Source organism: Musca domestica, unplaced genomic scaffold (assembly GCF_030504385.1).
Source record: "Musca domestica strain aabys unplaced genomic scaffold, Musca_domestica.polishedcontigs.V.1.1 137, whole genome shotgun sequence".
NCBI classification, from domain to species: Eukaryota; Metazoa; Arthropoda; class Insecta; order Diptera; family Muscidae; genus Musca; species Musca domestica.
The window spans coordinates 1262449-1279688 of record NW_026712187.1 but is presented as its reverse complement, the minus strand read 5'-3'; the positions used below and the strand labels follow the sequence as shown (position 1 = coordinate 1279688).

General features: G+C 30.4%; 1 long non-coding RNA gene across 1 annotated transcript; it reads left to right on the top strand.

Moving 5' to 3' along the window:
• The first annotated feature begins 9803 nt into the window (after positions 1 to 9803).
• On the top strand, positions 9804 to 10438 carry LOC131800991 (uncharacterized). The gene is made up of 3 exons (XR_009341654.1): positions 9804 to 9921; positions 9993 to 10173; positions 10237 to 10438. It is a non-coding gene; the product is annotated as an uncharacterized LOC131800991 (long non-coding RNA).
• Positions 10439 to 17240: the final 6802 nt, after the last annotated feature.

Here is a 17240-nt window from a genome sequence, read left to right as displayed (position 1 = left end):
AATGAGAGCTCTAACTGTAAATATTTCCCCAGAATATTTTACTTTTACTAGAGTTGTAGGCAGCATAACGTCATCATGATTTACTGACACATGTGTTTCCACATTACAAGGTTGAGCTACAGAATTGGACGAACATGGCATTTCTTCTACAATATTCTCTGTGGTAACTAGAGCATTTGTTTTTCGTCCATTTTCAGAACGATAAGTGTTTTGACTTTCTCTTGCTACCAATCTTGGCTGTGTAGATCACCCTTGAATGTTATTTGGTAAATGCAGTTTTGTGTGGTGTTTCTTTTTGCAAAACATACACCTATGTACACTAACGCATTCCTGAGAAATGTGTTCATATATAAGACAATTGTTACACAACCTTTTTTCTCTTGCAAATTCAATTCTCTGATTAACACTCATACTATTAAATCTTGAACAATTCAAAATATGATTTCTATTACACATGACACATCTATTCGATTGTGTCGATTGCGCATTTTGATGCGCTTGAAATTCATCATTAAAAGCAGTTGCTATATTTCTTAGACTGTCCATTCTCTCTAGAACTCTATGTCTGTTTTTTAGAAAATCTTCCCTTTGTGACCATTTGGGTAGCTCTGAATGTGATTCGAGCGATTGTTCCCAAAGAGTCAGAGTTTCAACCGGAAGCTTAGTTGAACACAAATATATCAAAATAGGATCCCATTGATCTACTTGCACCTTATGTGCTTTTAATATAGCTAGACAGTCGCTAAATGTTGATTGAATTCTTTTTATATCTCTGCTAGATTCAGTCTTTGCTGCCGAAAGATTGAATAAAATCTTTAATTGATTATCTACTAGTACCCTCACATTTTCGTATCGCACTAATAATGCTTCCCATGCCAACGAAAAATTCTGATCAGATAACGGGTACCGATCAACAATTCTACCAGCCTCACCCCTTGTTTTGTTACGCAAATGATAGAGTTTTTGCGCAGGTGTGAGTCTGGGATGATTTCCATATATGGCCGTAAACATGTCTCTAAAAGTTGGCCATTGTTCATAACTTCCGTAGAAGTCTTTAATACAAATTTCCGACATGTCAAAGGTTGTACCCGGAGGATACACAGCTGAGCTGTGAAACAGTGACGGATTTGTAACATCGCCTCTAGCGGTATTATTTTGATTATGTTTTCTTTTCTTCAAAATCTCTAATAATTTAGCTTTGGTATTTGTCCCTGAGGGACTCAAATATTTTTCTGGCTTCTAATTTATAAGCCTTTTCTTCTTCTTCCTCTATTTCTGCTAAATATACACATTCAAATGCACTGCGTGCATTATGCCAATCTTCATCAATGGATTCTAGTTTGGTTTCTATTAAAGAATCCGAAAATAGTTCCTCGGGAGTATTCTCCAATTGAATGCACATATTCATAAGGCTGTCGGTTTCGTATTCAAACTTAGCACAAATTGTTGAATCCATTTTGTTTTTCTATTTATTTTTATGTATATTTATATGAGGTTTATTTATTGTTATTTATTATTTTTATTCCCTTTTTATTATTATTATTTATTATTATTATTTATTATTGTACAAACAAATTATAATTATCACTTTATTTATTGTTAATAAATAAAATGAAATTATTTCTGTTAATGTTTTTGATTTGCCGTATAATATTATTTTTCTCAGCAAAGTTTAATTTGTTTTTAAACTTATTGAAAAATTGTTTTTAATATATTTTTTATGATTTGTTTATTTATTTTTTTTTTTTTAATTTAACTTTTATTATCTTATTATTTATTTTTATTCAAATTATTTATGTGTATTATTATATTTTATCGATTCAATAATTTATGCAAAGTTTTATACGTTACGTCAGAAACTTGCGTTACGTTAGCGAGTAATTGCACAACTTTTCTGACCCAGCAGCTGATCGATAGTCGATATGGTAAGCACAACAGACGGATCGATCTGGCACAATAAACATATGTCAAAAAGATTGTTTATTACAAATGGCACAAATGACGAATGCGACAAATGTAACACAAAACAAAATGAAATAAATGCCAAAAAAAAAAAAAAATGATGGAGAATATGAAAGTGATTGTGGTGTTTTAATGGTGTTAGTGTATGTGTTTTTGTATATAGTGTTAATAAACAATGAATACAAACAAATATATCTTTTTCTTCTAACTTCACACAAACAATTTCTTTTGGAAATGGCAGTGCTGTTTTTGTTGTATGTATGTGTGTCTACGACAAACAACACAAAAGCCGCCACAACACAAATGCCGCCACACAGATGAAAACAACACTTCTTACTACTTTCAAATTAATTTTAAATTAAAATAAGTGCTTTTTTTTGGAAAATATTTTTGGCAAATAAGCCGATTCTTTATTTTTTGGACTCGAAGGTACATGTACAAGTTCCAATACCGTCGAATGGACTTGTTGTGGTTTAAATTCTACTGAGTAGATTTTGAGCCGAAATTTATTGTTGCACAAAGACGAACAACAATATTATTTAGAAAACTACAAACAAACACAAAAGTATTCTGGCGATACTTACGTTTGTTGTCTGCACAAAAGAAAAAGCACTTTAATAATTAGTATTTCAAAGTTGAAAATGACTGGCGATCCACTTTTCTAAACTTCAAGAAGAAGAGTGCCGTTTTTAGTTTTGTGACGACATCGATAGTTTTATTTATCGAGATCGATTAGATCCATGTCGATGTCGTCATCTATCGGGTTGGGTCTATTCCCAACAGGGTATATGACACATATAACTGCACCTCCCGATCTCAGTACTTTAAAACATATTAGACACATTTTGTAAATGAATCAGTTTTTTAAATCCGCTTTATCTGGAATTTAACCTAGCATCATAATATTTTCTGATTAAAAAAAATGTTCGATACACGTCAACCATTTGGTCCACTCACATACAAGGTTATTTCGATATTTCGAAGGTTTCTGCCTTAATTTGCAATGATTGCAATTTCTTCTAGCAAAAAGGTTTTATATAGGTCCTGTATATTTCATTAAACCTCCTTACATACGGCATTTCAAAGAATTCTGTCTCATTATATACCATCCTTCTTAGGTGTCTTTAGATTCTGGTCACATTTTCCTTCCACAGTGTATTTTGAAATCTTAATTAGTTAGGTTAAATTAAAGGAGATGAATGATTGTGGTCTAGCATGAGAGAATTAAAGCAGAATTAGCTCCCCCATAATCTCCTATCTCACATAGAATTTAGACAGTGGCAGAGTAATTGCTCGACAATATCTATATGAATATATATGTGTATATATATATATATATATATATATATATATATATATATATATATATATATATATATGAATATATATATATATATATATATATATATATATATATATATATATATATATATATATATATATATATATGTATATATATATATATATATATATATATATATATATATATATATATATATATATATATATATATATATATATATATTCATATACATATAAATATATACAGTATTTTTTGCTTACCTGCACAATCAAAAATTGCACGACATCTTGTGCAGCAAAGCCCAAAATGCAGGTCTTTTCATTGCATTTATCTGCACAATGAAGCAGGTATCTTTAATTTTACTTACGTGCACAAAAAGTGCAGGTATTTGAGCATCAGTGGTGTTTTATCCAGTATAACCATCTTTTAGTGTGGGAGAGGTAGCGTGAATATGTTTTTAATGCATGCTCTTTTCTTGTGTTGTTATTGTTTTTGCGAATACAAAAACGAAGTGGTAGTTTTTAGTGTCTTTTTTGAGTTTGCAAAAAATTGTCTTGTGCAGATAAATACAACTTTTGTAACCAAATTAAAAAAAAATACCAACTTTTCGAGGCAGGAATGCCCAATGTGCAGCTATCGATTGGGCACTTAAATGCAATTCAAATAAAGGGATTCAGAAAAAAATGGCATAAAAAAGTTTTTTGGTCTGCAAAGGCCAATGCGCAGCTAATGTTGATGCAGGTAAATAGAAACCACTGTATATAATTTCGAATTACATTGGAATTTCATTAAGTACATCAAATATGTTCAATCGACCGAAAATATATATGAGAGCTACACCCAAATCTGAAATCTGAATTTGACAAAATTATTTTTGCTGCAAATTCCGTTACTCACTCACAATTTGAAGATTATATATGAAATCGATTAATGAATCGGAAGTAATTCCGATTCTACCGTTCCTACTGAAATTTCAAAAAAAAATCTATGCAGCAGTTTTTGAGTCTATACACTACAAACAAAAAATCAGACGTACAGACATTTTTCTCTCTTACAGATATTGAGATGGAGAAGAAGATTTAAAATCAATATAAATTATGTAATTTCGAATGAAACAAAGGTATGTGAAAAAATAAGGATTGCATAATTTATGACAAATTAATAAAATATTTTAAATCCGTATGTCTTCTTACGTAAATCTGTGTTTTAGCTATTTCATAATTTCCATCCAATGATAAGAATAACTAATAATTTAATTGAATACTCACAGAATTATAAATTGAATCTGTCTCGACAAGCGCTTGTTGATCGTAGTTCTAATGATATTACATTTCTGTTTTACTCTCCGGACCATCCAAATTTGGTATTATGGCAACTTATTCATTGATACAATTTCTTAAAATGGTCATATAGCTTTCGGTTTCAGGATATTGAAATACCATCCAACGGTTTTTATATAAATGTACTAGGCTTTGTTCCCCATATACAAAATATTAAAAATTCCTTTTAAAAGATATTGAAAAGCAATGAATCCTTTTTGAAGGATATTGAATATACAATCCTCACACACAGATTAAAATAGGGCAGGAGTTGTAGTTGATGGATCCTCATTCTTGATTCAATATAAAGACGGATATTAATTATTATGCAGGTTATATTCCAGTAACTCTTTCAAGGGACATTGAATATTCTTCCGAATAAATTGAATGCTCGCAATATATTTTGTTTAAAAATAGTTATTTTGCAAATAATTGCCAAAAGTCAAATACCAAAATATTTTTTGTAATTTTTTATAGCAAACCTTTCTGACAACCGAAACAAAAACCAAAGTATTCTTTGTATTCAAAAATATATTTCCGTAGAAGTAGTTCTGGTGCAAAGTAGTTGCAAACTCTATTCCAAACTTTTACTGGTTTTGACATTTCACAAAAAATGAAACCGACGTAGATTTTACATTACAACTAAGTAAAGACATAATGAGTTATTCCTATAAAATTAATTATATATATATATATATATATATATATATATATATATATATATATATATATATATATATATATATATATATATATATATATATATATATATATATATATATATATATATATATATATATATATATATATATAAATATATATATATATATATATATATATATATATATATATATATATATATATATATATATATATATATATATATATATATATATATACATATATATTTATATATATATTTACATATATATATATATATATATATATATATATATATATATATATATATATATATTTATATATATATTCATATAAACATTGTCGAGCAATTATATATATATATGTATATATATATATATATATATATATATATATATATTATATATTTATATATATATATATATATATATATATATATATATATATATATATATATATATAAGGGCTGTCATAGAAACAAATTTTGTCACTATTGGTTTTTAAAACGACAAGAAAAAATGATTTGGTGTCAAGAAAATCAATGTTTTATCGGTTTTGGTTGTCGTAGAAGCCAATGTTATTGGTTTTGTTATTGGAAATAAACCAAGTTGCATAGAGCTGTCACTTTTCATTTGCTCGCTTTGGGATATGTTGTAAAAATGTAAGTAAATTCATTTATTTTAACATTTGCTTAAAAAATATATTTTTTCGCATTGATGTTTTATTTTGTAGGGGAAAGCATAAAAATAGTACCCAAAATGCAATTATCCTGGAATTTATGGAGAAGTATCCAGACCTAGCAAAGGGGTTCACTAAGTGTGATAAGCCAAAGTGGATGCCCTATGGCAACAATTGTCAGAATCACTAAATAGTGCAGGTCCACCACAAAACGATGTTAACGGATGGAAGAAGGTAAACAAATTTTGCCACAAAACTAAAAATAAGATTGTTAATCTGTAGTTTTTATTTTTATAGAAATGGACTGAGTGCAAAAGCGAAGTGAAAAGAAAGATGGCGCAAAATAAAACTGAATCTAGGGCAACTGGCGGTGGACCGTACGCAAAACATCAGTTGACAGCTAATGAAGAGGCTATAGTGCGTTTATGTGGCATTGCGCAGTCAGTAGAAGGTGTGTCCGGCATTTCACTTGGTCTCACGGAAGATGTTGATGTTTCAGTTGAGGAAGAAATGCCCTCAACATCTTCAAAGTGCCCATTGGTTGCAGTTGAAGAAAAAATGCCATCAACATCTTCAAAACGCCCATTGATTGCAGATGTTCCCACAAGTGCTCCAAAAAGGTTAAGAAAAGAAAATACCAGCGACCGCTTAAAAAAAATTTTTAGATGACCAAAGTGAAATCGATTTGGAGTTAAATGCAAATGTTAAGGAGATGGTAAAAATAGAGCAACAAAACGCAAGCAGTCTAAAGCGCACTTATAGGGCTATTGAAAAAGGAAATGAGTTAGTCGCGAGGGCTGTCAATGATTTAAAAAAAGAGTTTGTCCGATATAGTGGAGGAGTTTTAAATTGCAAAAAGGAAAAATTGGAAATAATGAAGAGACAATTGGATCTGGAAACGAAAAAGTTAGAGTTCCAAGAAAACAAAGAAAACCTAAAGAACCTGTACCAAAAAAGAAATTAATTTAGTGCCTATATTAGTTTAGTTTTGACATATGTACATAGAATGTACCTTTTAATTTTGTTATTTAATGTTTAATTTTTATGCTTTATTTTTGTTAACTAATGAATAAAAGACTGAATTTATCAAATGAAAGTTTCACCCTTTCTTATTTAGCTATAAAGTCTTAGCTATTTCATCCCTAATTCTTTGACCTTCACTTTGTTGTGAAGTTGATGATTGCAACACAACGTTCTCCTCTATATCGTTAGATGGTAACGGTACATCATTTTCGTTGCATTCTAATTTGTAGAATCTGCAGATGTTGTGTAAGGCGCAGCTGACATTTATAATTTTCACCACTTTTTCTGGCTGATAATGCAATGTACTCATTAAGCACCGAACCGGCTTTTTAAAACTCCAATATTTCGCTCAACGATATTTCGAGCTGAAGAATGAGCCATATTGATTTTATATTCTTTGGAGTTATAGCGCGGATCTCTGTACGGTGTTAACAAATAGGGTTCAATTCCATATCCACAATCTCCTAAAAGCTTCGATGTTCTGTCTCCCGACTCATGCATTCTAATAAAATGTTGCTTGGCACTACTTATATTCCACACAACGGAGTCATGGTTGGAGCCGGGATACCGTGCATCCACAGCTCGAATATTCATTTTACCGTCACAAATCTGAGGATTAACAAGTACGACTTTTATTATAAAATATAAAACTAAAATTCATTTCAACTTACAATCATGGCATTCATACTGTAATAACCCTTTCGATTGAAATATAAATGATCGCCAATGCTAGGCTTTATAATTTTTACGTGTGTCCCATCAATGCAACCAATTATACAAGGAATTTTATATTTATTATAGAAATGGTCTCTTTATCTTCTTTTTTCATTGTTGTCCATTTCCAATTGAACCCACTGACGACAAATGAATCGCTCCATAACATTGAGAACATCACTTAAAATTGTTGATACGGTGCTTCACTTATATTTGAATCGTTACCGACTGATCTCTGATAAGATCCCTTCGCTAAAAACCGCAACGAAGTAGCAAGTTGCAAAATCGGAAGTATTTCAGAATGCGACAAATACCCTTCGATAGTGTCAAGGACCATACGAAATGCTTCTTTGTTCAACCTATAATTAGATACGAATCTGCACAGCAGCTTTATGAGTAAGTTCACAATTAAAAGATATACTTACGCTATCTCCGGCAACTCCAGTGGGTTGCTGAAATCTCTAAGAGCTTTTCTCGTCACCTTTTCTGAGCGTTCTTCATCCAAAAACACAAAAACTACCACTGCTGATGCCATCTTACTTTATTTATAGCGACTTATTCCTTTTTTTTATTTACTTTACTTTTACTGATATTTCAATGACAAATATACAAACACCACATGTAAGCAACAACAGCTGTTTCGAACATTGGTTTTATTTACATTCGAAATTGACAAAACCAACTTGGTTTCACGACACCAAATGAAACCAACCTTGGTTTACAAAAACGACAATAAGCAAAACCGACATGGTTCCTGTGTATATATATATATTCCATCAATGTATATATATATTCAATCTGAATTTGACAAAATAATTTTTGCTACAAATTCCGTTACGCACTCCCATATTGAAGACTATATATGAAATCGATTAATAGATTGTGCATACAAAAACTTAATATTTTGGAAGTAATTCCGATTCTCCTGTTCCTACTGAAATTTAAAAAAATCTATGCAGCAGTTTTTGAGTCTATAAACCACAAACAAAAAATCAGACGTACAGACATTTTCCTCTCTTACAGATATAATTTCGAATGAAACAAAGGTATGTGAAAAAATAAGGACTGCATAATTTATGACAAATTAATAAAATATTTTAAATCCGTATGTCTTCTTACGTAAATCTGTGTTTTAGCTATTTCATAATTTCCATCCAACGATAAGAATAACTAATAATTTAATTTAATACTCACAGAATTATAAATTGAATCTGCCTCGACAAGCGCTTGTTGATCGTAGTTTCTGTTTCATTTCTGTTTTATTCTGCGGACCATCCAAATTTGGTATTATGGCAACTTATTTATTGCCACGATTTCTTAAAATGGTCATATAGCTATCGGTTTCAGGATATTGAAATACCATCCAACGGTTTTTATATAAATGTACTAAGCTTTGTTCCCCATATACAAAATATTAAAAATTCCTTTTAAGGGATATTGAAAGGCAATGAATCCTTTTTGAGGGATATTGAATATACAATCCTCACACACAGATTATATTAAGGCAGGAGTTCTTGTTGATGGATATTGACGTCTCAATCCTCATTCTTTATTCAACATAAAGACGGATATTAATTATTATGCAGGTTATATTCCAGGAACTCTTTCAAGGGACATTGAATATTCTTTCGAATAAATTGAATGCTCGCAATATATTTTGTTTAAAAATAGTTATTTTCCAAATGAATGCCAAAAGTCAAATACCAAAATATTTTTTGTAATTTTCTATAGCAAACCTTTCTAACAACCGAAACAAAAACCAAAGTATTCTTTGTATTCAAAAATATATTTCCGTAGTAGTTCTGGTGCAAAGTAGTTGCAAACTCTATTCAAAACTTTTACTGGTTTTGACATTTCAGAAAAACGAAACCGACGTAGATTTTACATTACAACTAAGTAAAGACATTCCTATAAAATTATATATATATATATATATATATATATATATATATATATATATATGTATTTATATATATATATATATTCATATAGACATTGTCGAGCAATTATATATATATGGTATATATATATATATACAGGGCTGTCATAGAAACCAATTTTGTCACTATTGGTTTTAAAAACGACAAGGAAAAATGATTTGGTGTCATGAAAATCAATGTTATCGGTTTTATTTTCGAATTAGAATTTTATCGGTTTTGGTTGTCAAAGAAGCCAATGTTATTGGTTCTGTTATTGGAAATAAACCAAGTTGCATAGAGCTGTCACTTTTCATTTGCTCGCTTTGGGATATGTTGTAAAAATGTAAGTAAATTCATTTATTTTAACATTTGCTTAAAAAATATATATTTTCGCATTGATGTTTTATTTTGTAGGGGAAAGCATAAAAATAGTACCCAAAATGCAATTATCCTGGAATTTATGGAGAAGTATCCAGACCTAGCAAAGGGGTTCACTAAGTGTGATAAGCCAAAAGTGGATGCCCTATGGCAACAATTGTCAGAATCACTAAATAGTGCAGGTCCATCACAAAACGATGTTAACGGATGGAAGAAGGTAAACAAATTTTGCCACAAAACTAAAACTAAGATTGTTAATCTGTAGTTTTTATTTTTATAGAAATGGACTGAGTGGAAAAGCGAAGTGAAAAGAAAGATGGCGCAAAATAAAGCTGAATCTAGGGCAACTGGCGGTGGACCGTACGCAAAACATCAGTTGACAGCTAATGAAGAGGCTATAGTGCGTTTATGTGGCATTGCGCAGTCAGTAGAAGGTGTGTCCGGCATTTCACTTGGTCTCACGGAAGATGTTGATGTTTCAGTTGAGGAAGAAATGACCTCAACATCTTCAAAGTGCCCATTGGTTGCAGTTGAAGAAGAAATGCCCTCAACATCTCCAAAGTGCCCATTGGTTGCAGTTGAAGAAGAAATGCTATCAACATCTTCAAAACGCCCATTGATTGCAGATGTTGCCACAAGTGCTCCAAAAAGGTTAAGAAAAGTAAATACCAGCGACCGTTTAAAAAAAAATTTAGATGACCAAAGTGAAATCAATTTGGAGTTAAATGCAAATGTTAAGGAGATGGTAAATCTGAAGATTAACAAGTACGACTTTTATTATAAAATATAAAACTAAAATTCATTTCAACTTACAATCATGGCATTCATACTGTAATAACCCTTTCGATTGAAATATAAATGATCGCCAATGCTAGGCTTTATAATTTTTACGTGTGTCCCATCAATGCAACCAATTATACAAGGAATTTTATATTTATTATAGAAATGGTCTCTTGATCTTCTTTTTTCATTGTTGTCCATTTCCAATTGAACCCACTGACGACAAATGAATCGCTCCATAACATTGAGAACATCACTTAAAATTGTTGATACGGTGCTTCACTTATATTTGAATCGTTACCGACTGATCTCTGATAAGATCCCTTCGCTAAAAACCGCAACGAAGTAGCAAGTTGCAAAATCGGAAGTATTTCAGAATGCGACAAATACCCTTCGATAGTGTCAAGGACCATACGAAATGCTTCTTTGTTCAACCTATAATTAGATACGAATCTGCACAGCAGCTTTATGAGTAAGTTCACAATTAAAAGATATACTTACGCTATCTCCGGCAACTCCAGTGGGTTGCTGAAATCTCTAAGAGCTTTTCTCGTCACCTTTTCTGAGCGTTCTTCATCCAAAAACACAAAAACTACCACTGCTGATGCCATCTTACTTTATTTATAGCGACTTATTCCTTTTTTTTATTTACTTTACTTTTACTGATATTTCAATGACAAATATACAAACACCACATGTAAGCAACAACAGCTGTTTCGAACATTGGTTTTATTTACATTCGAAATTGACAAAACCAACTTGGTTTCACGACACCAAATGAAACCAACCTTGGTTTACAAAAACGACAATAAGCAAAACCGACATGGTTCCTGTGTATATATATATTCCATCAATGTATATATATATTCAATCTGAATTTGACAAAATAATTTTTGCTACAAATTCCGTTACGCACTCCCATATTGAAGACTATATATGAAATCGATTAATAGATTGTGCATACAAAAACTTAATATTTTGGAAGTAATTCCGATTCTCCTGTTCCTACTGAAATTTAAAAAAATCTATGCAGCAGTTTTTGAGTCTATAAACCACAAACAAAAAATCAGACGTACAGACATTTTCCTCTCTTACAGATATAATTTCGAATGAAACAAAGGTATGTGAAAAAATAAGGACTGCATAATTTATGACAAATTAATAAAATATTTTAAATCCGTATGTCTTCTTACGTAAATCTGTGTTTTAGCTATTTCATAATTTCCATCCAACGATAAGAATAACTAATAATTTAATTTAATACTCACAGAATTATAAATTGAATCTGCCTCGACAAGCGCTTGTTGATCGTAGTTTCTGTTTCATTTCTGTTTTATTCTGCGGACCATCCAAATTTGGTATTATGGCAACTTATTTATTGCCACGATTTCTTAAAATGGTCATATAGCTATCGGTTTCAGGATATTGAAATACCATCCAACGGTTTTTATATAAATGTACTAAGCTTTGTTCCCCATATACAAAATATTAAAAATTCCTTTTAAGGGATATTGAAAGGCAATGAATCCTTTTTGAGGGATATTGAATATACAATCCTCACACACAGATTATATTAAGGCAGGAGTTCTTGTTGATGGATATTGACGTCTCAATCCTCATTCTTTATTCAACATAAAGACGGATATTAATTATTATGCAGGTTATATTCCAGGAACTCTTTCAAGGGACATTGAATATTCTTTCGAATAAATTGAATGCTCGCAATATATTTTGTTTAAAAATAGTTATTTTCCAAATGAATGCCAAAAGTCAAATACCAAAATATTTTTTGTAATTTTCTATAGCAAACCTTTCTAACAACCGAAACAAAAACCAAAGTATTCTTTGTATTCAAAAATATATTTCCGTGGTAGTTCTGGTGCAAAGTAGTTGCAAACTCTATTCAAAACTTTTACTGGTTTTGACATTTCAGAAAAACGAAACCGACGTAGATTTTACATTACAACTAAGTAAAGACATTCCTATAAAATTATATATATATATATATATATATATATATATATATATATATATATATATATATATATATATATATATATATATATATATATATATATATATATATATATATATATATATATATATATATATATATATATATGTATTTATATATATATATATATTCATATAGACATTGTCGAGCAATTATATATATATGGTATATATATATATATATATACAGGGCTGTCATAGAAACCAATTTTGTCACTATTGGTTTTAAAAACGACAAGGAAAAATGATTTGGTGTCATGAAAATCAATGTTATCGGTTTTATTTTCGAATTAGAATTTTATCGGTTTTGGTTGTCAAAGAAGCCAATGTTATTGGTTCTGTTATTGGAAATAAACCAAGTTGCATAGAGCTGTCACTTTTCATTTGCTCGCTTTGGGATATGTTGTAAAAATGTAAGTAAATTCATTTATTTTAACATTTGCTTAAAAAATATATATTTTCGCATTGATGTTTTATTTTGTAGGGGAAAGCATAAAAATAGTACCCAAAATGCAATTATCCTGGAATTTATGGAGAAGTATCCAGACCTAGCAAAGGGGTTCACTAAGTGTGATAAGCCAAAAGTGGATGCCCTATGGCAACAATTGTCAGAATCACTAAATAGTGCAGGTCCATCACAAAACGATGTTAACGGATGGAAGAAGGTAAACAAATTTTGCCACAAAACTAAAACTAAGATTGTTAATCTGTAGTTTTTATTTTTATAGAAATGGACTGAGTGGAAAAGCGAAGTGAAAAGAAAGATGGCGCAAAATAAAGCTGAATCTAGGGCAACTGGCGGTGGACCGTACGCAAAACATCAGTTGACAGCTAATGAAGAGGCTATAGTGCGTTTATGTGGCATTGCGCAGTCAGTAGAAGGTGTGTCCGGCATTTCACTTGGTCTCACGGAAGATGTTGATGTTTCAGTTGAGGAAGAAATGACCTCAACATCTTCAAAGTGCCCATTGGTTGCAGTTGAAGAAGAAATGCCCTCAACATCTCCAAAGTGCCCATTGGTTGCAGTTGAAGAAGAAATGCTATCAACATCTTCAAAACGCCCATTGATTGCAGATGTTGCCACAAGTGCTCCAAAAAGGTTAAGAAAAGTAAATACCAGCGACCGTTTAAAAAAAAATTTAGATGACCAAAGTGAAATCAATTTGGAGTTAAATGCAAATGTTAAGGAGATGGTAAATCTGAAGATTAACAAGTACGACTTTTATTATAAAATATAAAACTAAAATTCATTTCAACTTACAATCATGGCATTCATACTGTAATAACCCTTTCGATTGAAATATAAATGATCGCCAATGCTAGGCTTTATAATTTTTACGTGTGTCCCATCAATGCAACCAATTATACAAGGAATTTTATATTTATTATAGAAATGGTCTCTTGATCTTCTTTTTTCATTGTTGTCCATTTCCAATTGAACCCACTGACGACAAATGAATCGCTCCATAACATTGAGAACATCACTTAAAATTGTTGATACGGTGCTTCACTTATATTTGAATCGTTACCGACTGATCTCTGATAAGATCCCTTCGCTAAAAACCGCAACGAAGTAGCAAGTTGCAAAATCGGAAGTATTTCAGAATGCGACAAATACCCTTCGATAGTGTCAAGGACCATACGAAATGCTTCTTTGTTCAACCTATAATTAGATACGAATCTGCACAGCAGCTTTATGAGTAAGTTCACAATTAAAAGATATACTTACGCTATCTCCGGCAACTCCAGTGGGTTGCTGAAATCTCTAAGAGCTTTTCTCGTCACCTTTTCTGAGCGTTCTTCATCCAAAAACACAAAAACTACCACTGCTGATGCCATCTTACTTTATTTATAGCGACTTATTCCTTTTTTTTATTTACTTTACTTTTACTGATATTTCAATGACAAATATACAAACACCACATGTAAGCAACAACAGCTGTTTCGAACATTGGTTTTATTTACATTCGAAATTGACAAAACCAACTTGGTTTCACGACACCAAATGAAACCAACCTTGGTTTACAAAAACGACAATAAGCAAAACCGACATGGTTCCTGTGTATATATATATATTCCATCAATGTATATATATATTCAATCTGAATTTGACAAAATAATTTTTGCTACAAATTCCGTTACGCACTCCCATATTGAAGACTATATATGAAATCGATTAATAGATTGTGCATACAAAAACTTAATATTTTGGAAGTAATTCCGATTCTCCTGTTCCTACTGAAATTTAAAAAAATCTATGCAGCAGTTTTTGAGTCTATAAACCACAAACAAAAAATCAGACGTACAGACATTTTCCTCTCTTACAGATATTGAGATGGAGAAGAAGATTTAAAATCAATATAAATTATGTAATTTCGAATGAAACAAAGGTATGTGAAAAAATAAGGACTGCATAATTTATGACAAATTAATAAAATATTTTAAATCCGTATGTCTTCTTACGTAAATCTGTGTTTTAGCTATTTCATAATTTCCATCCAACGATAAGAATAACTAATAATTTAATTTAATACTCACAGAATTATAAATTGAATCTGCCTCGACAAGCGCTTGTTGATCGTAGTTTCTGTTTCATTTCTGTTTTATTCTGCGGACCATCCAAATTTGGTATTATGGCAACTTATTTATTGCCACGATTTCTTAAAATGGTCATATAGCTATCGGTTTCAGGATATTGAAATACCATCCAACGGTTTTTATATAAATGTACTAAGCTTTGTTCCCCATATACAAAATATTAAAAATTCCTTTTAAGGGATATTGAAAGGCAATGAATCCTTTTTGAGGGATATTGAATATACAATCCTCACACACAGATTATATTAAGGCAGGAGTTCTTGTTGATGGATATTGACGTCTCAATCCTCATTCTTTATTCAACATAAAGACGGATATTAATTATTATGCAGGTTATATTCCAGGAACTCTTTCAAGGGACATTGAATATTCTTTCGAATAAATTGAATGCTCGCAATATATTTTGTTTAAAAATAGTTATTTTCCAAATGAATGCCATAAGTCAAATACCAAAATATTTTTTGTAATTTTCTATAGCAAACATTTCTAACAACCGAAACAAAAACCAAAGTATTCTTTGTATTCAAAAATATATTTCCGTAGTAGTTCTGGTGCAAAGTAGTTGCAAACTCTATTCAAAACTTTTACTGGTTTTGACATTTCAGAAAAACGAAACCGACGTAGATTTTACATTACAATTAACAAAAAATCAAAAAATCAGACGTACAGACATTTTCCTCTCTTACAGATATTGAGATGGAGAAGAAGATTTAAAATCAATATAAATTATGTAATTTCGAATGAAACAAAGGTATGTGAAAAAATAAGGACTGCATAATTTATGACAAATTAATAAAATATTTTAAATCCGTATGTCTTCTTACGTAAATCTGTGTTTTAGCTATTTCATAATTTCCATCCAACGATAAGAATAACTAATAATTTAATTTAATACTCACAGAATTATAAATTGAATCTGCCTCGACAAGCGCTTGTTGATCGTAGTTTCTGTTTCATTTCTGTTTTATTCTGCGGACCATCCAAATTTGGTATTATGGCAACTTATTTATTGCCACGATTTCTTAAAATGGTCATATAGCTATCGGTTTCAGGATATTGAAATACCATCCAACGGTTTTTATATAAATGTACTAAGCTTTGTTCCCCATATACAAAATATTAAAAATTCCTTTTAAGGGATATTGAAAGGCAATGAATCCTTTTTGAGGGATATTGAATATACAATCCTCACACACAGATTATATTAAGGCAGGAGTTCTTGTTGATGGATATTGACGTCTCAATCCTCATTCTTTATTCAACATAAAGACGGATATTAATTATTATGCAGGTTATATTCCAGGAACTCTTTCAAGGGACATTGAATATTCTTTCGAATAAATTGAATGCTCGCAATATATTTTGTTTAAAAATAGTTATTTTCCAAATGAATGCCATAAGTCAAATACCAAAATTTTTTTTGTAATTTTCTATAGCAAACATTTCTAACAACCGAAACAAAAACCAAAGTATTCTTTGTATTCAAAAATATATTTCCGTAGTAGTTCTGGTGCAAAGTAGTTGCAAACTCTATTCAAAACTTTTACTGGTTTTGACATTTCAGAAAAACGAAACCGACGTAGATTTTACATTACAACTAAGTAAAGACATTCCTATAAAATTATATATATATATATATATATATATATATATATATATATATATATATATATATATATATATATATATATATATATATATATATATATATATATGTATTTATATATATATATATATTCATATAGACATTGTCGAGCAATTATATATATATGGTATATATATATACAGGGCTGTCATAGAAACCAATTTTGTCACTATTGGTTTTAAAAACGACAAGGAAAAATGATTTGGTGTCATGAAAATCAATGTTATCGGTTTTATTTTCGAATTAGA